The sequence below is a fragment of the Gossypium hirsutum genome, chromosome D04, assembly GCF_007990345.1.
Source record: "Gossypium hirsutum isolate 1008001.06 chromosome D04, Gossypium_hirsutum_v2.1, whole genome shotgun sequence".
In the NCBI taxonomy this organism is placed as follows: domain Eukaryota; kingdom Viridiplantae; phylum Streptophyta; class Magnoliopsida; order Malvales; family Malvaceae; genus Gossypium; species Gossypium hirsutum.
Window position 1 is genome coordinate 29,684,269 of NC_053440.1, and position 27,169 is coordinate 29,711,437.

The following is a 27,169-nucleotide window of genomic DNA, read 5'->3' on the forward strand; positions in this document are numbered from 1 at the left end:
CTAAATGTCCTAATTAATCATCACACATAAACCATAACTGCTATTAGTTAACATTACAAGTTAAAACAAGAAACAAGACACAGAAACTGAAAAATACCTGAGCAAGCATTAGTAGTTCATCACAAACTTTATCTCTGCTAATAAAAAGTCCGTAGTGCAAAGTAGGCGGTCCAACATGAGTGAGAGATGTAGGGGGAGTAGGTGATGGAAAGGTTTGAAACCTTGGAGTGCCATAAGGACGTTGCAGATTAAGGGGTGGATGAAGAGCAGAAGCAGTTGGAGTAGATGTAAAAATAGGCGAAATCATCAAAGAGGATGATAATAAGGAATAGGGCACAAAAAATGAAGAAGACTTAACAAGATTGGTTAGTCGGTTGTTGCCACTTACTAAATTAAGCAAAGGTAGAGCAGAAAGAGGAAGGGATGACACTGATGGAGTGGGGTGGTAGTGGAGATGACAGATGGTGTGTGTGAGTGTAAAGGGGTGGATAAAATAGAATGGCAAGGTTGTAATGGTTTTGTACCATTTGTAGCATTAGTTCTAATATTCATAACAACCTGAAATTAGTGAACCAAATAAGTTTGAAATCCTTCATTAGCCAAAAGGTGAATGTTAGCAGTAGACTTACACTAAAGAAGTTAACAAATGATGAATCTTCAGGAGCATCAGTAGCAGGAGAGGCAGTTTGAGGTGGTTCTAAAGGTCCTTCAATTACTGATATGCCAGGAACTACTTCTAGTTCCTCAAATTCACTACATTATAGTATAATACAAGCTTAGTGAACATAGAACCATAAGAAAACAAAGAAATTAATATTGGCTAATCATGACATTACAAATTCACTACATTATAGTATAATACAGTTAAGACTCATTGTCATAACAATAATTTTTTCAGACAAAGTTCTTCTTATTAGTCACCTACTTTAAGAATATATGTAACCCCTTAAACCGAGCCTAGATGTTACGAGCCAATCCAAGCGATTACATGGGCCATAGAAATGGAAAAAAATGGATCTAATCTTTAAAAACCTGCTTTAATATTCCCTTTTTATACGTTGTAGTAAAAACATAACTTCGAAGGAAGCCTTAATTATTATTGTAAAAAGTTATTTTGATCATAAAAAATTATTTGATTAATTGAGTTTGCAGAAAGCGAATTTTATTAAGAAAGCCATTAAAATGTTTAATCCATATAAAAAAATTCCATGTAAAAACATTTAATGTTCATAGTTTTAAAAACAAAATATCTCATGCCACAGTTTAATAATTTTCCAAAAAATAAAATCTAAAATATAATAAAAAACCCCATAAAAGTCCCAAATCGTCTTTAAAAATCCATAACCAAGAAACCATTATTCCGAGAGCTTCTCCGATGATCGATTCTGAGTCCTAGTTAGGAGGATTACCTGAGACACACGAGTAATATGGGTGAGCTATAAAAGGCTCAGTGTGAGATCGATACAAAATATATACACAAACAATATGACATACATTTCAACACATCGAATAACACATCCAAAACAATGTAGATACAATTTTCATAGAAATCAATATTACATATAAAAAAACATATCGAGACATGCTTTTGTAAAATGCACATTTTGATGAATCTCCTAACCATCTCCGCTACACACCAATATCGAGTTCCCCAAAACTCGTCCATCCAATAACACACAATTTGTGGACAAAGCTACCACATAAATGTTGAAAACAGTCACATAGCACATTGTGAACAAGCCATCACATAAATTCCAAAAACAACCACATAGCACAATGTTGACAAGCCACCACATAATTATCGATAAACGACCACTGAATTGCAGATAAGCTGCTACATATGTTCCTCCTTTCAGAAATCCCACCCCATGCATATGATATGGTCATTTTCTCATTTTAATTAATTCACGTTAACATGTTGTAAACATTTTTACACATAGGATCAAATATCACATGGTCATATTCATATTGTCATATTCACATAACAAAATTATAACGATAACACACAAGCCATACATCCTATGTCATCAGAATGAGATCTACACATATATTAATATCACATAGATACAATTTGCACAAACACCACAATCACATAATATCATTACATCACACAGTATACTTTTCAAGAACAACGGATAGGGTCACTTAGGTTTCTCATCGATGGGGTTTTCAACCCTCTTTATAAGTACTTAGCGTACCCACGTATAAAAAATTATTAACTTACTAATATAATAAAAATAAACACTCATTACACAACATAAGTTAAAGATCCCACACCTTATTGCAGATTTAAATCGTACGCTCCCTTTGTAAAGGTCTCGCTCGGATCTAGTCCCAATCAAAAATCTAATCACACGAATATTTTTTAGTCACGATCTAATGAAAAACAAGTCCTTTAATATAAGATCTAATGCAGGAAATCTCACCAATACTTTCCCTTAATTTGAGCGCTCGGATCCGTTACTCTCACGATGCCACACAATTAGTTTCTCGAAGGGATGTTATTCGGTCCTTCATAACACATGGAGATTGAAAGTTAATCTCAAGAAAACAATTATAGTTGAGTCATTATTAGAGAAAGAGGAAAAAAAAAAGAAAGATGATGATTCCATCACTTTGCATAACTTACAGTACTAAATAGCACAACAAAGTCGGAGATAAATCTTGAAGAAAAGTTTAGAGGTTTAACAATCTATAAGGGATCATGTGATCGGTGAGATACATACACAAGTGAAGTGAAAAAAAATTAAAGAATAAGTTAAATGGAAGAAAAAGGTGAAATAAATTGGAAAGGAGAGGAAAAGAGGAGAAAACCCCAAATCCCGATGACAATCGACGTCGGTGATGGTAACAATGGCAATGGTAGTGGTCTGGTGGCGGTTCACGATGGTGACGAATGGTGGTGATCGGAGGAGAAGAAGGAAAGAAGATGGGTGTGGACGGTAGTGAGGTGGTGGTGCAACTAAGGCTCACGATGGAAGAATGGAAGCAAAGATGAAGAGAAATTTCGGTGGTTGCCAAAAAGAAAGAAAATAGTGGAGGAAAAGAGAAGAAAAGAGAAGAAAAGAGAAAATGGGAGGAAATGAGGGTGGTGGACCTTTGGGACGCTTTTGGAGTGGTCAAGACCTTTGTTTTGGCAAGAAAATAATGTAAGGAAAGAGAGGAAACAAATGAGCAAAAAGAGGGATGTGTCTCACAACTTATGGCAAGTTTGACTTGTTAAAGGAGGAAAGCAATCCTCCACATAAGGGAACAAGGGGGTGGACGATTGACATCTATTGTGCACATGGGAATTGTGCCAAAAATAGAAAAATAAAACAAGGGAGCAAAGGGATTTGAACTAGAGACCTCTAGGATAGTTAAGGAGCTTCCTACCACTCATCCACAACACTTTATTGTTTTCACAATTGCGTAATTAGTTAAAAACATAGGAGATTATAATATCACTGTTGCATAATTAATTGAAAAGTGGGATGTGACAGTATACTTCCAATTCTTAACTCCATGTCACTCTTGTTCTCTACTCTCTAGCTCTTGCTTCATATTCTCCTAACTCCCTACTTACTATTTTCTTAACCTGCTACAACATTTGGTACCCCAAAGTCCACTTTATAATCCCACACTCCAACTCTTTATCACCTCAATCCATGGTTGCAATGCTACCTCACGTCATGCCCGAAGTTCTACACATGCAGTATGGACAATTGGCAAGACATTATTTTGTTCAATATGACATATAGTGCTAAAAGCACCAGGTATGAAAGGTAAAACAAAAATAGATATCTTACAAGCTGTATGGAAAATTTAACTGTTAACTATGTTCCAAGGCTTTAGAAAAACAATAACGTATAGTTGATTCATAAAAGTCATTACCCTTTGCTTGAAGATACTTTTGGCTTTGCAGGGAATTTTGAATATGCATGAAGTATTCTGTGAATATAACAAATACAATGTCAGAGTGCAAACCTCCAAAAGGAACAAACATAGAAGTTCTATTAGTGAAATCATCTCTAACAAAAGCTTACTTACATAAGTTTTAACAGATTACTTTCGTGGCATTTCATAAATTAAAAAAGTTTTAAGACCGCTCTAATGAAGAGGAATTTCTATTTTAGATATTGCCAATGTTTGTCAAATTACATACAACATACCATTATGCATATCATCAAGTCACAACTCTCAACTTGATAGTTTGTGGAGCTATTATCTATTCAAGATATTAGAGTTCATTGACCTCACTTATCTAGAATATTGTCACCAAATTTATGAAACTAAAAAAAAAATCAATCAATCAAAAGAGTATTGTCAAATCAAAACCCATCAAATGAATGCCTTCAACAACTAAACCCTTCCTTTTGGAGGAGAATAATCATAATGAATAAAGCATAGCATATACCATATAGAAAAAAATCTAACCTCGGTATTTGAATTCACTTCAAGTAACAATTCTTAAAGTCCATTATTAAAAGTATGCGAAATTTAAAAAGAAAAAGAAAAAGAAAAAGAAAAGAACTAGAATAGAAAGAAACATGCTATACCTACTAAAGAGGTTTGCAACATCCTCACATTCACACGAATTATAGAACCAAATTCCATTAACTTCCTGTGTTGCATGTCGTTACAACAAGTATGGAACTTGAACCTCATACTCAAAATCTCGTAGTAAATTCTCCACTAAATTATTTGTTTGTTAAAAACAGATCTAGTATTAAATAAGGGAAAAGAAAAAAGTCCATGATCTTTCATTAAGATTAAGAACTTTGACCTGTATTATGCCGATTCATTACAATGAACTGGAACTGCGGTTTCGTATTCCTAAAAAATTAAGGAAACAGTTAGAAATCATTACTACAATTTAACCAATTTCCTAGGTTAATTACTTACTTCAAACAAGCTAATGCTTAAAAAAAAGCTCAAACACATTAACTGGTTTTACCTTTTAACAACAAAGAGAGATCCTTCAACATTTTTTCGACTCTAAAAAATAAAATAAAAAACGAGAATTATTTAAAACACATATGTCATAACGTTGCCTACAAAAGAGTACAAGGGCCTAGTAAGCCACCTATCGTCACTAACCAATTAGGGCTAGGTTGGTTAGCCACCTATCATCTAAAAGTCTAGAATTAATACTACTGAAAAATCCAAAAAGTCTAGACTTGATCTCATCACCAAATTTCGGGTTCAAGAGTATGGTTACGTGTAGGGAAGGTTATAGCACCCCCACAACGCCTATCCAGGGATAGTCCTACGGGGTCTTAGGAGCTAGGTTTTTTCCATTAACGCATATTAATATCTTAATTTAGGCTAAAATCTTATTGAAAACTTAAATAAAAACTCTAAAGAAAATGTCTCTGATTTACTTGTAACTCGATTAAGATGTGTTCACCAAACTTATCTAATTAGAAACTTAAATTAGAGATTTTTACTTTTAAAGGGAACCCTAAAGGATTCTTAACTAATTCTAGTAAAATACCTTCAATTTTTAAAATTAATTCAATTTTAGAATTCTAAAAAATAAAAAACTAGAAATTACCAATGAATTAAGAGAAATATTAAAATACATCTACAACTTATTCGATCTTTTATTATTTTTATTTTTTAAAAGATTTAATTAATAAGGTTGAACATATCAAGATCTTACGAAAGTATCCTATGTTGGGTTTATGATTTATCTTACTTTAAAATTCTTGATCTAAGGTTTAAATTCGTTAAAATCCTAAAATAATATATCTTAAATAATATTTATTAGCTTTCTTAAAAAGTTTCTAAAATAAAATACTTAGAAAGACCTACTCATGAAATACAATTTACCTACAAAAATCTTTAGTTTTAATCTTGAATAAAGTCTTAAAGAATATTTACATATTAATTTAAGATTCTAAAGAGGAATCCTATACGATATTTAAATTTAGTTTAAAACCCTAAAAAAATATCTTACATATTATTTATAATTTTTTCTAGTGTAAATGGTAAATAAGATCTTAAAGACTAAGATGAATCCAAATGTAAAAACCTTATGGCTTCATTTTAATCCTATACGATATTTAAATTTAGTTTAAAACCCTAAAAAAATATCTTACATATTATTTATAATTTTTTCTAGTGTAAATGGTAAATAAGATCTTAAAGACTAAGATGAATCCAAATGTAAAAACCTTATGGCTTCATTAAAATGTAAAAACCTTATGGCTTCATTAAAATGTAAAAACCTTATGGTTTCATTAAAATGTACCACCTACTTAACTAACTTCATGTCAACAATTATAGGATGGAAAAATGACCTAAAGCTCCCTCTTTTAAAATGAATAGTAATAAAATATGAAAATTAATTAAATTGGCTAGAGTTAATGAAAAGTTACAACTCTTTCAAAAATGACAATAATTAAAAGAAAATTTAAATAAATGAAATAAATAAGACCTTGACATGATGATGATTGTCGAATCCATTTTTATTTTGGAAAAAAACAAAAATTAGTTATCGATGAAAATTTGGAGTCGCCACCAATCTTTTATTAAGGTGTGATTGGGTCACCTAAAAATGACTTTGGTCTACGATTTTTAGAAAAACGGGTTCGGGAGTCGGTTACATATGAGGAAGGATTAGCACCCTCATAACGCCCAAAAATTGATACCAAGTTGATTAATTAATGTCTTAATGTCGAGAGTTGAAAAATATGATCCCTAATTAAATTATCCGTTAAGTTATTAAGACTCCCTCATTTCGAAACAGAAAACATCACACCCAATGCGTTAGGGCACGAGATTTTATTTCTTCAAGATGAGTTTGTCCAAAACGTTTGTGTGATAAAATTTAAAATTATATTCCATTGTTTAAGATTTTTGACGAACCCAATACATTACGGCACAATTTCTCAACATCCCAAGCATTGAATATTTCCTTTATTAATATATATATTTTTGTAAAAAAGAATCTTTGTCTCGAGAAATCAATACGTCACATCCAATGCATTAGGACACAACATATTAAATTCCCAACAACAAGCTTTTTCATTTTATTTTTGATTAAAGAGCATTTCTCGATTATTAAATTTAACGAAGAAAATTGGAACCCAATACGTTAGGGCTCAATTCTCTTGAACATCCTAAATACGAGTATTATCTCTATTTTGAAAATTTCTATTTTTAAATTCGATTAAAAAGATGATATAGAGGCGCACACGGACCAAGATCGAGTTGCCAAGTCACGAGAAAACTCCTACGAGGCTCTAGACGAACAGATCTGAAATCAAAAGAAAGAATAAGATTAAATGAATCAGAATTGAAATTAAAATCCCCAAAAACAATTAAAAACAGCCAAGAACCAAAGAATGTATGAATAGATGTTTTCGGAGTTCAAGAAGATGAAATTGAACTCCAAGATTGATTCCTCTCAAGCCGAATCTATCCAAGAACACCAAAACAGTAAGCAAATTAAACAAACAGATTTTTAATGGAAACTAAGGAATTGGTGCAACAAGAAGAAGAGAAAGAAATCAATGGAATAAAACGATTCGAGAAGTGAACAAAGATTGCGATTTTTCCCAATTGAATATCCAAGACGGTTTCCCCAAAGTTCGGCAATCGATTCGCTTCCAAGAAGGCTAAAGAAGAATCGGCAAGAACCCTAGAAATTGGGGATTTTTGAATCGATTATGTGCTGCCAACAAGAGATCGATTAAATGAAGAGTTCTTGGAGTTTAATCAAATCTGAAACGAAACAAAGAATAGCAAAGAAATTAGATCAAGATTCGGCACAATCAGAAATAAATAAAAGAACTTGAACAGCAAGAATTAAATTAAAGTCCTAAGGATCCTTGAAATCCCGAAAGACTTCACAAATCCCCTCAAACGGCTCTAATCTCCCCTCCAAAGAATATCAATGGCAAGAAGAAGGTTGAAGATGGCTCCCACAATCAAAAGATTGTTAAAACAACTTCTAAAGAAAGCTCAAGAGAGAATTCTTGGAGAAAACCTCAAAGAAAATTTTGCACTTTAACAAATCTGAAATTTTAATGTATTTGAGTAGTGTGTACAAGGGGTGGCCGGCCATCACTTATATAGGCCTCAAAATAATCCTAATCTCATTAGTAAACTTAAAAAATTAAACCTAATTAATAAAAATAAAGGGAAAATTCGGCCATGCACTCAAATGGGCTGTTTTGGGCCGAATTTAACATGTAATATTCCTAAAGCCTAAAAATTAAATTAAACAATTAAAATGTTTACAAATTGGACCCTTTGACATTTTGGCCTGATTTTCAACTAAGTATGTATGAATTTCTTGATTGGGCTGGATTTTGCTTATTGGGCCTTGCCTTCAAGAATTTGGGCTTGTGATCCATCTCCTACCGAAATTGGGTTGTTGATGCTCGTGACGGAGATCCAATGCGCTTTGGCTGCAAGATTCGGTTTCTTGGACCAAGATTTCCAAGATTTGAAATCTTGATTTCCTTGATTCTTGAAATCGCTCCAAACAACAAATTGGGCCAAGATTCGGTTTCTTGATTTTCTTGAAAAACAAGAAAGTGAATCTTGATTTTCTCATTCTTTCGTGTACGCATCTAAGGCCTTTGTGACTCGTATCAAAAGATGATGTAATGTTATATTAAATGTATGTGTAAATGTCGCCATAACAAATATAACAATTGCACAGACATAATATAAATAGTAAATAAACAAAATTAATAAAATAAAAAATAAACAATGACAATGCAAGAATACCAAATAAATGAGCAAAATAAAAAATAAAAAAACTTTTTTAAAATATAAATGAAAACATAAATTAATAAACAAATGAAGGAAATAAACAAAAAATATACAGAATAGGAGATACATAATGTTGACACCATTTTTTTTGGTTAAAACGGGGTCGACTTGGATTTTAAAAGCAAAAATAAAAACGGGAGTCGCCACCAATCTTTTTTTGATGAGGTGTGATCGGGTCACCTCGAAAAGTGGTTTTTTTAATAAACGATTTAATTTTTATCAAAACAACGATTTTGGTCTACGAAATTTAGAAAAACGGGGTCGGGAGTCGGTTACGCACGAGGAAGGATTAGCACCCTCGATACGCCCAAAATTGGTACCTAGTTGATTACTTAATGTCTTGGTGTCGAAAATTGAGAACTTTAAAGAATTTAAAAAAAACGATCCTTCTTTATGTATGTTATTTTAAAATTACTCGAATAAATCAAAATGAAAAAATGTCTTCTTATCTCGAAGTAACAAGATGTCACATCCAGTAAGTTAGGACACAACACATCGTATTTTCGAGAGTAAGCTTGCCCTTTTGTTTAAACCTCGTTTATTTTAATTTTAAAAGGATATTCGGTTACTTAGAATCAACGGGAAAAATCGAAGCCCAGTAAGTTAGGGCACGATTTCTCGAATTTTCTAAATATAGAATATTACCTTTATTTTTTGAAATTTTATGCGTTTGGAAATTTAAAAGGATATTTTGCTATTTAGGTTTAACGAGAAAAACGAGACCCAGTAAGTTAGGGTACGATTCTTCGACTTTCCTAAAATACGAGATATTGCCTTATTTTAAAATTTCCTTTTGAATAATGAAAAGTACAACACTTATACGAGGTGAAATTGTTTTGTGATAAAATAAAACGGTTTATTATAGGTATATAAAAATACATTAAGTGCCATTTTAGAAATGATGGAATGATAGGATGCTTATATAGAACATAGAATAACAATTTATAAATAAAATGTTACAATAATGAATGACAAATATGCAAAAACAAAATAGCACACAATGGCAAAAAACGCATAATGTATATCATTTTAATACTAACATTAATAATCGAAGTAAACAAAACATAATATCATGCAAATCAATTCAAAGTAAATAATAATTTAAAATAAATAATTTACAACAACAATTTAAAAAAAATAAAAAATAATAGGGCTTCAAATAAACAACATATAAAAACTTAAAAATGAATAATAATAGTTTAAAACAAATAAATAAAAGACATACAACATTTAAATATATATACATATACATATAAAAGTTTAAAAGATTATATACATATAATGGTTTAAAATGAATAACCTATTAAAAGAATTAAATAAATAGCATATAAACAGTTTACCATAAATGATAAATAATAACAAAAATAATAAGAGAGTTTTTTGAATAAAAAAACAAATAAATAAATTAAATGGACCAGGGATGATACTAAAATTGAATTAGAACTTGGGGGTTTTAATTTTAAAAACCATAAACAGGTCACAAGGGATTAAAATGGCGTGCGCGCGAAGAATGAAGGACTAATCGGGCAATATACCCCAGTCCTAGAGCGCAACGTTTCAGCGCAAGAGACCATACTTGGTCAAAGGACTTGATTGAAGTAGAAACAAAATTCGCAGCCCAAATCTAAAAGAAACAAAAAGTTGGATTCGCTTCAGCGCAAAACAGAGGGACTAAATGCATAAGTTACCCATTAGGGCAAAGCATGCGCAAATCTCCCTCTTTAAACGGTGCCATATCACAATCACAATAAAGGCTAAAATTTGCTTTATTTTCTGTTGCGTCATTCTCTACAAAGAACGCAAGAAAAAAGAATTAAAAGGGAAATCCCCTTTCCCTGCTAGGGTTCCCTCCTTCCCACTTCTCCGATCGCGCTGCCGTAATAGTCGACGGGCGGAGGCGAAAGACTGGCCTTTTAACCCCGCTTTTAAGTGTGGTGGATGACACCAGTGAGGAGGAGCCGAAAGAGAAAGAGGAGAAGTCTGACCCCCTTTAGCCCGACCCCGACGACAACGAAGGGATCTCCGTCGACGGAGCCACGCGGCGGTTTCAGGTACTTCCTTTTCTTCTCTTTTTATTATTAATTTTTTTACTAAAACTGACTTGCAAAAGAAATGAATAAAAGAAATAAAAGAGAAAAAACGTAAGGAAAAACAGTTAAGCAAAAGGAAAATAATCAGATTCAACCTTTTAAAACTCCGTTCTATTTCTGATTTTTTTGATATGCATTCGTAAAAAAAACTTACAAGGGGATCCTATGGCTTTTATAGCCGAATCCTATTATTAAACTATCCTCTATCTGCCTATTTACTGCCATTGATGTTAGCATGCTCTATGGTTGCATTCAATTTCTTTGCAGGTGTCAGAGGCGTGGCGATGGCGTGCGAGGAGATGAAGCGACGTGCATGGAAAGACGTGGCGGTCAACGGCGCCCTAAGGTTTCTCCTTTGTTGCTGCAACAAATTGTTTGTGGGCTAGGGTATGTTATTTGGGCTGGCAAAATTGGGTTTCTTTTTTTATGTAAAATGGACTATGGGTATTTTATTTGTTATTGGGCCCGGGCGAAATCTGGGCTTTACACATAACATATACATTAAAATTATGAAGAATGAAAGACATATACATAGATTTACATATAAAATCTTGGATTATAAAATTTATATAAAAAAATATATAGTTCACTTATGAAAATAAAGAAAGATATATAGTTATATATATACAAATTAAAAAATATATGTGTTTAAAAAAATAAGTATTTAATCAATAAAAAAAACATATATATAAACATGCATATATAAATATAGAAAAATATTCGTTAGAAAAAAATAAATATACATACATGTACATATAATTTTTAAAGAAAACATATATATATATATATATACATATATAATATAGAAAAATATTCGTTAGAAGAAAAATAAATATACATACATGTACGTATATAAATAAATAGAAAAAAATAAATTAAATAATAATTACATTATATTAAAAAATATGTGTATATATATGGAAATAAATATATACATAAAAATAAAAATAAAAATACATATATATATAGAAAGAAAAGAAAAAAATAATTACATATGAAAATAATAATTACATTATTAATTAAGGAGAAAAAAATAAATAAAAATAAAAGGACTAAATTGAATTGTAAAATAAAAAAATTGGGGCAAAGTCGCAAATAATTGAAGATCGGAGGACCTTATTGAACCCGCTAATAATTCAGAGGGGCTGGAAGGGCAATTTTCCCTTTTCCTCAAAACGGCGTCGTTCAAGTAGGAATAAATTGAAATTGAAGAAAAATTAGAGCGTAAATTTTAAAAAAATTTAAAAAAACATGATTGCAAAATTTCAAAAGGCGGAGGGGCTAAAAGCGCAATTTACCCCTCCGCTCAAAAACGCACGGATCCTAAGCCGGGTCGGGTCGGAGTCGGGTCAACCCATGCCCAAAACGACGTCGTTTTATTTGGCTATTTAAGCCAAAAACCTTTCAAAAAAATTTCATTTTTCATTCTCTTTTTAAAAAAATACCAAATTCCCTCAAACAAGCTCTCCCCTTTCACCCATCGTCCAGGCACCGTCCGGGCATCGGCCGATCATCGGCCACCGCGCCGGTCGCTGATCTTCGACCTCGGCACCACCGTCTGCGGTGGCCGAAAAAGGGAAAAATTTCATATTTGGCCTTCTAGACTCCGCTAAGCCCAAATCTGGGTTCAAATCCCTCAAAATATCAACAAAAATGCCCCAAAAGCCCGAGAAACCGTTCGGCTTCCGGTCGTCTGTCATCGGAGACGACACCCTCGGCCATCCACAACGATCTGGGCGCCTCTAAAGGTTACTTCTTTCCTTTTTATTTTTTTATTCGTATGTAAAAGAAAAATAAAAGTAAATAAAAAATATATAAAAAAAACTGTAGATGTTAAACTTTGAATCGATTGTATTGCTCTTAGTATTGAGTTTTCTATTTTCGGTTGTGGAAATAGTTGTTTTTTTATTGATTTCCAATCCCCCTTTACAGTACATTAATGACCTTCTTATAGCCATAGTAATAATAAAAAAATAAAGAAACAAATCATGCTTGATATCTCTTGATCTGCAAATCTTTTGATTTTTTTTCCTTCTCTGTGCTCATTCCTTGCAGGTGAAGATTCGGCTGCGGCACAAACGGGTAGGTGGTTGCGGCGCAGATGATTTAGAAACTCTAGGGTTTCTGATATTTTTTTGGGCCATTGTATTTGGGCCTATTTCGTTGTAATTGGGTTTGGGCCCTATAGGCCGATTGTAGTTTTGGCCTTTTCGACCCGGGCGAAAATAAGGTATTACAGCTGCCCCTCTTTGCTCGTTCTCGTGTAACGGGAACGGAGGAAAGACTTTAAAAATTCCCAATTTTTCCCGGTCGTGCTGGACCTTGGTATTCTTCTTCTTCAAGTAGCCTCATTCCTTTCCTACTGCATCTTCAGAGGTATAGGAACTAATGCTTCAATCTACTCTACTGCAATGCCAGGGAGATAGGATGTGTATGCTGTAGTTTCTCAAGAGAACAAAATTTGTTATCTTTAATCTACTCCACTGTAACTTCAAGAAGGGAAGACTGATAGCTTCAACTTGATCTGCTGCAACTTAAAGATGAATTTGATGCGATCTGCTCTATTTCTTGGGTCTGCTCCACTGGAAATAAGATTCGCCATTTTGAGTCTGCCCCACTGCAACTTCAGGGGGATAAGACCTACTTATTCAGTCTGCTCTACTGCAACTTTAGGGAAATAAGACTAGATGAGATCTGCTCTCTGCAACTTCAGAGAGATAAGATTTGTGATTTTAATCCGCTCCACTGCAACTTCAGTGAGATAGGATTATAGGCTTAAATCTGCTCCACTGCAACTTCAGGGAAATAAGATTCACCATTTTGGGTTTGCCCCACTGCAACTTTAGTGGGATAAGACTTGCTTATTCAGTCTGCTCCACTGCAACTTCAGGGAGATAATACTAGATGAGATCTGCTCTCTGCAACTTTAGAGAGATAAGATCTGTGATTTTAATCCGCTCCACTGCAACTTCAGGAAGATAGGATTATAGGCTTAAATCTGCTCCACTGTAACTTCAGGGAGATAAGATTTGCCATTTTGGGTCTGTCCCACTGCAACTTCAGGAGGATAAGTCTTGCTTACTTAGTCTGCTTCACTGCAACTTCAAGAAGATAAGACTAGATGCGATCTGCTCTCTGCAACTTCAGAGAGATAAGATCTGTGGTTTTAATCCGCTCCACTGCAACTTCAGGGAGATAGGATTATTGGCTTTAGTCTGCTCTACTACAACTTCAGGGAGATAAGATTTGCCATCTTTAGTCTTTGCAATGTTGGGGAAACAAGATTCACCATCGTAGCTTCCATCTGTTCCACTACACCACCAGGGGAGTAAGATTCACTATTGTGATTTCAATCTGCTCCACTGTAATGCCAAAGAGATAGGATTCGCTGCCTACAGCTTTAATCTGCTCCACTTCAGTTATTTCAAATATTGACGTTAGAGAGATAAGATTCACTGCCCTCAGCTTTAATCTACTCCGCTATAACGTCAGGAAAGTAAGATTCACAATCTTCAACCTATTCCACTGCTGACCAGGGAGATAGGACTCACAATCTTCAACCTATTCCACTACTGACCAGGGAGATAGAATTATATCTTCGATCTGCTTCGCTGTCGATGCAGGAAGGCAAGATCTGTTATCTTTAACCTGCTCCACTACAACCCAGGGAGGCAAGGCTGGTATCTTCGATCTGCTTCACTGTCGATGCAGGAAGGCAAGATCTACTATCTTCAACTTGCTCCACTACAACCCAAGGAGGCAAGGCTGGTATCTTCGATCTGCTTCGCTGTCGATGCAGGAAGGTAAGATCTGTTATCTTCAACCTGTTCCACTACAACTCAAGGAGGTAAGGCTGGTAATTTCACCGATCTATTTCCTGAGGAACATGACCTGTATAATGAACCTAAATATGCCTAAGATTAGGATGGCATGATCGAAATACATCTAATGCTCCTAACTAAACATGTGTGAATGGTGTTTGTATGAATGTAGAATGCTATTTTTGAGAATGATCCCTTTCTCGCTTAAGTTATCATTGCTCGAAGTTTATTAAGGCTTTATCACTGACGTACTACAACGCCTTCTTGCTCAGCTGGCGTCTCCACTTAGTCAGATTTCCCCCACTGTAAACCTCAAAGTTCAATCCACTACGACGTAAAATTTGTACCATCATTCTCCCACTACAACCCGAGGATAGAAATATATAGCTTTTTCTCGATCCACTGCTATCACAATTCAAGGATACAGAATGTGAAATTCTTCGGTCCTTTACACCATGCCTAAGGTGTCGCACCAAAGGCTCATGTGCAAATGAAGGCTTTCTTCTCCAAGGAAACCTCTTCCTATTACCTGGCGATCATTGCTCGTTTGTTTATTTTAACTTTGTCACCAACCTGACATCTTGTCACTTTGCTCAATCAATGTTTTTAATAACAAAATCCAAAAAGAAAGTCCTAATTTAGACTTTTCTTTCTTAAATTTCCAACCTTTAAACTTAGTGCGTTCTAAACAATAGTCCTGTTTCAGGTTCCTGTATTATTTACAAACTTTTAAAGTAATATGCAAAACTTTCCTTGTGAAAGTTTTATTAGTCCATTAATCATTATTCTAATGCAACATGCTTGCAAAAAAATGTAATAACAATAGATAAGAAGAAACTGATTCTGAGCATAGCTCGAAAGGAATAAATTATCAAAAATAGTAAAAAAGGATAACAAAGAAATTGATCGGGAATGTGTATCTTGGAAAAGAATGAAGTATTCCAAGAATAACAAATTCAATATAAATAGTATGAAGACTAGATGCCCCAAATATCGCAGCTTGAACTTCTCTGTACAAACTTTTTGAAGACTATTCTGAGTTTGACATGTGTTTAGGAGATCTACAATGCTTTGTCGATGCCCCAAGATGTTGCCTACCCTTTCCTGTTGATTCAAGTATAGTAAGATCATCATATGCCCCAATCTTATCAAAATTTGAACTATTCTGATCACCTCATGCCCCATTCTGATCGAGTTCTGAGAGCATTTACTCAAACACCTTGTGTGCATTCTTTTCTGTGGCTTTCTGTTGTTCTTTGGCTTAGCTTCTTTTGGCATAAATCGTTTCCGCTCTTCAATTGGTGCCTTGAAGGAGTTCTTAAGGAATCCTCATTTGAGTTAAGGCTGACTTAGGCGAGTTTGGAGCAAACGGATCGCCTAAGGCCGCACGGTTTGCGAGACGAAAGGTCATTTAAGTCGCCCTTTTTTGGGTTTTCAACTCAAATCCCCTTTGGTCTCAAGGCGCCCTTTGCGGGTTTTCACCTTGGTCTCTCCTTTTTATTTTTCATTTTTTCATTTTTTTATCATTTTTTTGAATCTAAACTCATAGGATTAGGCAAGTCCTTGTTCTCTCTTTTGATCAGAATCAATGCTTTTCTAGGTAAAGTCCTCTTAATAAAATCTTCCACCTTCATCTTGTATTCGTAAGATCTTATTTGTGATCAAAATTCTTTCATAGAGCCTTTTGGGGTGAATTTTAACTATAAAAAAAACTTTGGATATTTCTCTTCAATTAGGACGAAATCCAACAACGAAGAAATGACAACTTGACTTTGACGGGAAAAACCATGATGAGCCAAAGAAGAAGGCATTTCCCCGGTAAAAAATTCTAAATGCAGCGTTTATGATGTTAATCTTGAACATGCTGTAAATTTTTGACGTTGTGCCATTGTTCAAATTACAATGTCAGTGCTTAACCCGGGCATGACCATGTGAAGACATCTTTGAACTCTTGAAGTAACTTAACAAGGTCTTGCTTCGTTTCTCCACTTATGCATCTTTACTACTTTTCCCTTCTCAAAGGTCACAATCCCCATTGTCTATTCCTGAGGCAAAAGTTATTTCTCCTCCTACTCTACGATCCTCAACAAGTCAGGAGATAAGCTTCAATCTATGTCATTTTCAAAGTTATGAGATCCTTCTAAACACATATCTCGCTCAAAAGGAGATTCTAAGTCTGTAGCAGCGTCACTCATGTCATTGATTTCTAGGGACCCATAGTAAGTGCAAAAGAATATACAAAAGAATATGTGAATTTACGAATAATTATTTGTACAATATAATTATGAATGAAAGAATAATTATTTGCAAAGAATGAAAGAACATTGGCTCAAAAATAAATGCAAAGATGTATTTTATTAGAATAATGATATTCAGACATGAGTCTACTTCACAAAGAAATTCCTATCATTTTTAAGCTAAAAACAACAAGAATGTTCTGAACATTACTCTAAATAAGTTCTAAAGACTACAGAGATTTCTTCCACAATCCAATTACTTAGAACACTCCCAAATTTATAAAGGCAAACATCTAACAAGGTCCCTTTTCAATTGTGTCTTCGTATATGACATTGATGTGAACCCTTCCCAACACCTCTTCATATATTGCATTCACCCCATTATCAATCATGATTGGGCAGTGGATTTTCTGCACTAGATGAGTCATCAAACCTGACAATACCAATGTTGCTTAATCTTTCAACTAGCTTTTTAAATGTAGTGCAATTCTCTATTGAGTGCCCTGTAATTCCCGCATGATAATCGCATTGTGCACTTGCGTCATACCATTTGGGGTACGGAGGCTGCGGAGGCTTCACATGAAAAGGGGAACAACATGCGCCTTGAATAAGCTTTGATACAGCTCCTTATATGACATTAGAATTGGCGAGAACTGGAGCTTCTTTTCCATGTTTTGTAGAGTGATTCTGTCGGTTACATGACTGTACTACTTTATGAATGTCTGTGCTAAATCTCTCCATGAATTAATCTTGGTATGACTCAATCAATTGTACCACATGGATGCTGCCCTTGTGAGGCTATCTTGGAAACAATGTATCAACAGTTGGTCGTTATTAACATACCCAGTCATCCGCCTACAAAACATGGCAATATGAGTTTCGGGGCCACTAGTTCCGTTGTACTTCTCAAACTCTGGCACTTTGAACTTATAAGGGAGTACTAAATCCGGAACCAAGCTTAATTCTTTAGCATCAATCCCATAGTAGTTCTCAGCACATTCCATCGCTTTAAATTTCTCTTCCAGCCATTTCTACTTTTCCTCTAGCTGTTTTGGCAACTCGTCCTTCATTTTTTCTTTTCTCGCTGTTTCATCGAAGTCAGGAATAGCCGTATTGACAAGGTTTGTCTCCGGGGTTAGAGCCTGACCCAACTTGAAAATTCATTAGCATTGAAGCACTGGCCTGAAACTGTTGAGGCCTAATGGTGACAGAAGATTTGTATGGATATACCTCAACATGTTGTGGGGTAAAGCCTGGGGGATAAACAGGTTCCTCGCTGTCTCCTTTTTCAACATTGAGCACAGAGCCTTTTCCTTGATCAATTCTCTTGGTCAACCAATGAGTTAACTGTGCCATCATACTCCATTGAGATTCCATCATTTTCTCTATCATTTTTTTGCTGAATTTTCTCAAGCTGCTTATTCATTTGCTGTTGAAGCTGAACCTGCATTTCCTTTTGGAACTGTTCTAGCCTTTCCATCCTTTGATCCATGTCCTTAGTTTTTGATCAAGTACCGTAGCGGTGTTTGGTAGGTTGGTTGGTTTCCAGATTAACTGAGGAGTGATTTAAACTAATTAGAATCTTTTAATATCTTTTTTTAAACGCATATGAAGTAATGCAATGCATGAAATGAATGCAAAAAAGGCGTCAATTTTGATTCAATTCCATTTAAGAAAACTTTACTAGAAATTAAATTTCTTTACACAAAGTGAATTACAAATAAGACTTTGCCCTAGTACCTAGAACTCTAATATTTTTAAGTAACAAAGCTAATTCTTGCTCCCGATCCGATTCTAATTCATACTTCACACTCAGCATGTCAGCCTGTACTACTAAAGCCTGTATGTAATCGGCTACTTCTCGAATCTGGACCACAACTTACTCCATAAGATGATCTCTACTCCTAACTTGACTCTGAAAGTAGCGGAGCTGTTCATTATTACGACTTTCATTTGCTTTCAAGTACTTGATCTGGATCTCAAAATTTTGCAGTGCCGTTTCTAGCTCTTCAATTCTTCTCTTCATTTCTTCAATCTTGCTCAAGCTCGTTTTCAACTCTATCGCGAGAATTCGATTTCGATACTGACGAAGAAATCCTTCCATCACGATCACCCTATCCTTTAACTCACCCTTTTCCTTTTGGCTTTCTGACAAACTCTTTTCTAAAGCCTCGTTTCGCCTCTGAATCTCTTGGAATTTCTGTTCCTATCCATCGGCTTTGTCCTTTTTTTCTCGAATTTCTGCTCGCCACTATTCTGAATTTTTTCCTAACCCGGCAGTTCTCATTGACAGACGCAACTTTTTATAATCCGTCTTCAGACTACCCAGCTCATCCTCAGCCTTGTTTTTCTCTTTCCTTAATTTCTCAGTTTCGAGCTTTTGAACGTCTATGTCTAATCTCAAGTTCATCTTTTCCTCCTCCATTTGCTCTATCTTCTTTTCTAAATCTGCATTTCTTCTCTCAAAATCTTGTCTTATGATTTCCAACTCAGAAAGGATGACTCGCAAATGCTCCTCTATTGACTGGCGACTTTCCTGACTTATCTTGGGTATATTGTTGTTGATTCTCCTAACCCACCATTCATTATACTCAGGAGTTGTCATCAGACCCACCGCTAACCTCTTCATTCGGTGAGTCTGTCTCCATGCGCTAGACATCTCTTGAATCTTCTTTCTATAACCATCATCTTTGCACGAAAAATCAAAATCAGCTATCCCTTGGGTCGCAGGTATAAATTGCCTTGACCTATATTGCCTTAGCACCAATAATGGGGCATATCCAATAGCTCTCCAAACTCCAAGCATGGAACCCAATCGAAATTACCGCATCTATACAAGATCTCATTTGGTAACAACCAAGGAGCTCTCCACTCAACGTCCTCCTCCTGAAGATTCTGAAGAATTACCATCCATTTCTCCTCCGAAATGTCATCTCTCTTGGGTTTAGTTACTATCTCCTTTAGTGGTGAATAATTTTCAGAGAAAACCCGACACGAAACCTTATCCACCTTCTAAAAGTGACTGTGAAACCATGCGAGTAAAAGTTGTGCACATTCAATAAGTCTACCCTCACCCATTTTTCAGCATGCACTCAATGACCTAAAGGTTTCTGCCAAAATCATCAAAATCGGTGCAACCTTCTTATCAAGCCGGTCGAATAAATCGGTGACTGCTTCATCCACATACCCCAAGGCTTTGGGGAAGACAACCAAACCGTATATACTTAAAGCAAAGACATTTAACCTCTTTCTCACGTTTGGGTGTGCTAGAATTGCATATTTCAAACTTCTCCAAGGAACGCATTTACTATCCCCCTTTTGCTTAATCCGTGCAGCAACCCACTACTCACTCATTCCTGTTATACTCATCAGCTTCTTTGAAAAGGTTGGCACATTTACCGCTCTCAAGTAGACCCTGTCCACTTAAAACTTTGAACATCGGAGTAAAGCCACATATTCCTCTATCGTAGGCACCAAATCGACCTTCTCAAATGTAAAGCAGCTGTAAGCAGAATTCCAGAATTGGGTGAGGGCTTGAAACAAATGCTTGTCTACCTTTACATCAAGCAAATAAGGCAGATCCCCATAATTATTATAAAATAGTTGTCTAACCTCATCACTCCACTGACCCCAGATTTCCTTCAATTCTTGCAAATTATTTTGAGTTACACTGATGCGTGTAAAGTCCCATAATTTCGATACATGCCCGTTAGCCAAACTATCACCCTTTTCTTACTCTGTTGTTTCGGACCAAGTTCAGACAGCCGCATTATCCTCCACTTTTTCAAGAAACCCTTTTTCCATGATAAGCTTTCTGTTTAGCAACTGAATATGAACTGACGCCTTTTATAATGAAATGAAATGCCATGACATGTAAATAAAACACGAAAAGTCAGTATCATATAAACATAGAATATAATAGTAAAATACCTACTCGGATATCTACTAGGGTTTAGTATAGTTCTACCTAGGGTGGATTCCTAAGGTTCACTATATGAGGTTTGGCTTCTAGAGCAAGGGTACCCGAACTAGCAGATTCCTCAATCCTCACCCATTATAGGCTCATATGGACCGAGTTCAGTTCAGGGGAATACATTTCCCTATGGCTGCACGGAGATGAAAATCTCACGAAGACATAGGTACGGATGTATCCCGGAAGCGGTCCACTACCCTGCACGGAGGTGAAAACCTCACGAATGACTAATTTCTCGCTCCCACTTAAAAGGGTAAAATTATTCAACTCATGTAATGTGTAAAGCAAACAATACTTAAATTCATGAATGCAACAGGATATCATGAAATTAAAAAAAAAACAAAATCTTCTCGACCATAAGACAAGAATTAATCAACTTTGTGGCTCGACTCTCTTATCTTTTTAAAAAAAAGTCCCCAGCGGAGTCGCCAAGCTATCGAAACCATTTTTATTTTGGAAAAAAACAAAAATTAGTTGTCGATGAAAATTTAGAGTACCACCAATCTTTTATTAAGGTGTGATTGAGTCACCTAAAAATGAATTCGGTCTACGAGTTTTAGAAAAACGGGTTCGGGAGTCGGTTACGTATGAGGAAGGATTAGCATCCTCATAACGCCCAAAAATTGGTACCAAGTTGATTACTTAATGTCTTAATGTCGAGAGTTGAAAAATATGATCCCTAATTAAATTATCCGTTAAGTTATTAAGACTCCCTCATTTCGAAACAGAAAACATCACACCCAATGTGTTAGGGCACGAGATTTTATTTCTTCAAGATGAGTTTGTCCAAAAGGTTTCTGTGATAAAATTTAAAAGAATATTCCATTGTTTAAGATTTTTGACGAAATCACAACCCAATACGTTAGGGCACAATTTCTCAACATCCCAAACATTGAATATTTCCTTTATTAATATATATATTTTTTTGTAAAAAAGAATCTTTGTCTCGAGAAATCAATACGTCACATCCAATGCATTAGGACACAACATATTAAATTCCCAACAACAAGTTTTTTCATTTTATTTTTGATTAAAGAGCAATTCTCGATTATTAGATTTAACGAAGAAAATTGGAACCCAATACGTTAGGGCTCAATTCTCTTGAAAATCCTAAATACGAGTATTATCTCTATTTTGAAAATTTCTATTTTTAAATTCGATTAAAAAGATGATGTAATGTTATATTAAATGTATGTGTAAATGTCGCCATAACAAATATAACAATTGCACAGACATAATATAAATAGTAAATAAACGAAATTAATAAAATAAAAAATAAACAATGACAATGCAAGAATACCAAATAAATGAGCAAAATAAAAAATAAAAAAAATCTTTTAAAATATAAATGAAAACATAAATTAATAAACAAATGAAGGAAATAAGCAAAAAAATATAAAGAATAGGAGATACATAACATATACATTAAAAGTATGAAGAATGAAAGACATATACATAGATTTACATATAAAATCTTGGATTATAAAATTTATGTAACAAAATATATAGTGCACTTATGAAAATAAAGAAAGATATATAATTATATATATAAAAATTAAAAATATATGTGTTTAAAAAAATAAGTAAGTATTTAATCAATAAAAAAGCATATATATACATACATATATAAATATAGAAAAATATTCGTTAGAAAAAAATAAATATACATACATGTACATATAATTTTTAAAGAAAACATATATATATACATATATAATATAGAAAAATAGTCGTTAGAAGAAAAATAAATATACATACATGTACGTATATAAATAAATAGAAAAATAAATTAAATAATAATTACATTATATTAAAAAATATGCGTATATATATGGAAATAAATATATACATAAAAATAAATATACACATATATATATATAGAAAGAAAAGAAAAATATAATTACATATGAAAATAATAATTACATTATTAATTAAGGAGAAAAAATAAATAAAAATAAAAAGGACTAAATTGAATTGTAAAATAAAAAAATTGGGGCAAAGTCGCAAATAATTGAAGATCGGAGGACCTTATTGAACCCGCTAATAATTCAGAGGGGCTGGAAGGGCAATTTCCCCTTTTCCTCAAAACGGCGTCCTTCAAGTAGGAATAAATTGAAATTGAAGAAAAATTAGAGGGTAATTTTAAAAAAAATTTAAAAAACAAACTTAATTGCAAAACTTCAAAAGGCGGAGGGGCTAAAAGCGCAATTTACCCCTCCGCTCAAAAACGCGCGGATCCTAGGCCGGGTCGGGTCAGAGTCGGGTCGACCCATGGCTAAAACGATGTCGTTTTATTTGACTATTTAAGCCAAAAACCTTTCAAAAAAATTCATTTTTCATTCTCTTTTAAAAAAAAACCAAATTCCCTAAAAAAAGCTCTCCCCTTGCGCCCATCGTTCAGGCACCGTCCGGGCATCGGCCAGTCATCGGCCACCGCGCCAACTGCCTATCTCCAGCGCCGGCACCGCCGTCTGCGGTGGCCGAAAAAGGGGAAAATCCCCTATTTGGCCTTTTAGACTCCCTAAGCCCAAATCTAGGTTCAAAGCCCTCAAAATATCAACAAAAATGCCCCAAAAGCCCGAGAAACCCTTCAGCTTCCGGTCGTCTGTCATCAGAGACGACACCCTCGGCCATCCACGGCGATCTGGGCACCTCTAAAGGTTACTTCTTTCCTTTTTATTTGTTTTATTCGTATGTAAAAGAAAAATAAAAGTAAATAAAATATATATAAAAAAAATTGTAGATGTTAACCTTTGGATCGATTGTATTGCTCTTAGTATTGAGTTTTCTGTTTTCGGTTGTGGAAATAGTTGTTTTTTTTATTGATTTCCAATCCCCCTTTACAGTACATTAATGGCCTTCTTATAGCCATAGTAATAATAAAAAAATAAAGAAACAAATCATGCTTGATATCTCTTGATCTGCAAATCTTTTGATTTTGTTTCCTTCTCTGTGTTCATTCCTTGCAGGTGAAGATTCAGCTACGGTGCAAACGGGCTAGGTGGTTACGGCGCAGATGATTTAGAAACCTTAGGGTTTCTGATATTTTTTTGGGCCATTGTATTTGGGCCTATTTCGTTGTAATTGGGTTTGGGCCCTATAGGCCCGTTGTAGTTTGGGCCTTTTAGACCCAGGCCAAAATAGGGTATTACAATGATAATAATAATAATAATACACCTTATTCATAATAAAATAAAAGAATCAAAGTAACATAAACAAATAATATTAAAATGTATGTTAAGAGGAACGTGTAAAAAAATATATAAATAGACATGAAAATAAAAAGATGAAATAAATATAAATAAAAATTATACAAGTGTGAATAAATGTAAAACATTAAAATAAAATGTATAATTGACATTAAATATATAAGGTATAAATGCAAATGAAAGGGAAGATATAAGCGCAAATAATTTATTAAAGATTGAAACAAAATGACATAACTTGATTTTTGAACTAAAAGATAAAAAAATATGGAAGGAAGATGACTGATGTAGCAATTAATTTACTTTTAATTTTTAAATTTTGGACTAAATCGAAGGTTTGAACAAACAAAAGGGTTACGGGTGTAAATAGGCCAGAGAGTGAGGGTGGTGCTGCAAAAAAGGGGTGTTTTTGTAAATTTAAAAAGTAAAGGGGTGAGAATAAATTACTCATTTTTGGCACCTATAAATGAGAAAAAAAAAAGTATTCATTTTATCATTTTTAGCCTCATTTTAAAAAAAAAAACCTCTTCCTCCTTCTATGTTGGCCATGGCTCCACCATTGGAGAGCCCAACGACTCTTCGGCCTCCGGTGGTGGAGCTACTAATTTTTTTTTTTTTGCAAAATCAAAATTTTCTTTAAAAAAACCACTACTTTTCTTAAAAGTCCAAGCTTTATTTCGAAATAGTTGAAAAAAAATTAAAACTTTATTTTAAAAATTTTAAAATTTTCTAAAAAATAGATTTTTATTTTAAAAATCTAAAGTTTCTATTTTTTTAAAAAAATTTACTATTTTTCTTAAAAATCAAAGCTTTATTTCGAAATAGTTGAAAAAGATCGAAACTTTTTTAAAAAAATTTAAACTTTTCCTTTAGTATGACTAAAAAATATATTTTTCTTTTAAAAATCTAAACTCTCTTTTTTTAAAAAAATCAAAACTTTTTTCAAAATCAAGTTTTTTTAAAAAACTTTTATTTTAAAAAGGAAAAGGGAAAAAAAGGGATTTTTGGGGCTCCTACGGGCGGAGGACCGACTGTCCGGTGACGTCTCATTCATCGGAGCCCAAAACTCATCCTTCATGGTATGTATATGGAAAAAAAATAAATAGAATGTTTATTGTTGTTTTTTTTTTTTTACTTTTTTTTAAGAACAAAAAATGAAAAACTTCCTCTTTCTTTTTTTCTTTCATTTCATTTTATGTATATATACTACTTTTCAATTTTATTTATTTATAAAAAAAAAAGATGATAATAACATTTAATAATAATAGTATAATAATATTTTGGGCTCTTGATAGACCCAAAAAAAAACAAAGGAAAAACAAAAACCTTTAATTGGATTCGGACAAAAATGAGTGTCTACAAAAAAGAGAGAGAATCTAAAATTGAAAACTGAAAAAACTTGAAAATTCTAAACTAAACTAGAAACAAAAAATTAAGATTCCAAAGATTGAAAAGGAGAGTTGTGACAAAGCGAACCCATTGATTACTATCGATGTTGAATTCGTAGAAGGTAACGTGAGCGGCAGTGATCAAAGTCTGCTCAATGAAAGGATGGATTCGTTGGAGAGTATGTTCGTGCTTTGTTGATCGATATTAGGCATCAATTTTCTAGTCTGAGACATTTTCCGATTGGATTAATTTGAAACCCTAAACCCCAAGTTCAATTGTTTTGATGATATCCCGGGAATTTTAATTTTCCTTTTTGATAGCTTAACGTTAAATGATAATTGGAGTTGAACGCTCGTCAATCAATTCCCTAGATATTCTGCAGTTAGCAGTTTCCTTCCTTTTTTAGATTCTAAAAGACTAAAATAACCTTTTTCCCTCTAAAATGTTACACATGCAAAAAGAAAAAGTAAAATGGTAAATTGCGTCCGTAGCTACCTATTACTAACTTTATTTTTTTAATTATAAAATGATAGTTGAATTTATTAATTTTGTCTTTTTTTTAATTCGTTTTTATTAAATGATTAAGGATAAAAGATGACATGGTAGTTAATGCATTATGCACTTTTTTTTTATTTCCTCGTAATATCCGCTTGTTTTTTTTATTTCATATTTTAAAAAATTTTAAATTTTAAATTAATTTTTAGAGTTTCAAAATATTTCTTTAATTTGAGGCGCTCAAGCTAGCACATTATTGGGAGCTAATCAAATTGTGCTAAAAATGGATATTATTGTTGCAACAACACTAGTGACTAGACAGGAGTTGGATCATACTTTCAATGCAATAGCAAAGGTCACCAAGAGGTTGTTGCAATTGGATTGGATAGTCAAAATTCGTCATGTTTACAAAAAGGGTAATAAGGTAGTAGACACACTAGCGACTCTTACTTTTTCATGACACTAGTGTCACGGGTCGCAGTTCAAAGCCCGTGACCATCGCACCAAATGCATCCAATGGAGGTCTATTGCTCAGATGGGGATCATTTGGCTCACGAGAACTGGCTCGATTCAATGAGATACTAATCTTAGAAGATATGATATTATAATCTTAGAGATCTTAGATATGATATGGAATCTTATAAGATATTATTTTATAAGATTACATATCTTATCTAAGATATGGAATCTTAGAAGATATGATATTATATTCTTAGAGATTTGATGGTAGGTAAACTTTAATCTCGTCCGTCGATGTAATTGTATCTTGACCGTCGGTTTTGGGGGAGCTCAAGTATAAATAGAGAGCCTCCCCCTCATTTGTACACACTCCATTCATTGTTTCATTATTCTTTGTGAATGAGAGAATAGAGAGCATTTACTCAAACACTTTGTGTGCGTCCCTTTCTTTTGTTCTTTATAAGCTTCTTTTGGCATAAGTTTGCTTCCGCTGTACGAGTTGGTGCCTTGGAGGAGTTCTTAAGGAATCCTCATTCGAGTAAAGGCTAACTTGGGCGAGTTTGGACGAGCGAATCGCCTAAGGCCGCACGGATCGCGAGACGAAAGGTCTAGCCCCGTGACAAGTGGTACCAGAGCTAGAGTTCGAACCAAGAAGTATCCGAGCTGTTGGTTCGAAGGCACCGTTAGGATGTCAAGAGAAGAGTCTGAACAAAGGTGGGCGAGGAAGTCT

At 34.0% G+C, this 27,169-nt stretch overlaps 1 long non-coding RNA gene and 1 pseudogene across 1 annotated transcript; one reads left to right on the forward strand and one right to left on the reverse strand.

Moving 5' to 3' along the window:
* On the reverse strand, positions 1–25,718 carry LOC107898307 (mRNA-decapping enzyme-like protein; annotated as a pseudogene).
* Positions 10,556–11,408, forward strand: LOC121216188 (uncharacterized). Its single transcript, XR_005912293.1, has 2 exons — positions 10,556–10,820; positions 11,127–11,408. It is a non-coding gene; the product is annotated as an uncharacterized lncRNA (long non-coding RNA).
* Positions 25,719–27,169: the final 1,451 nt, after the last annotated feature.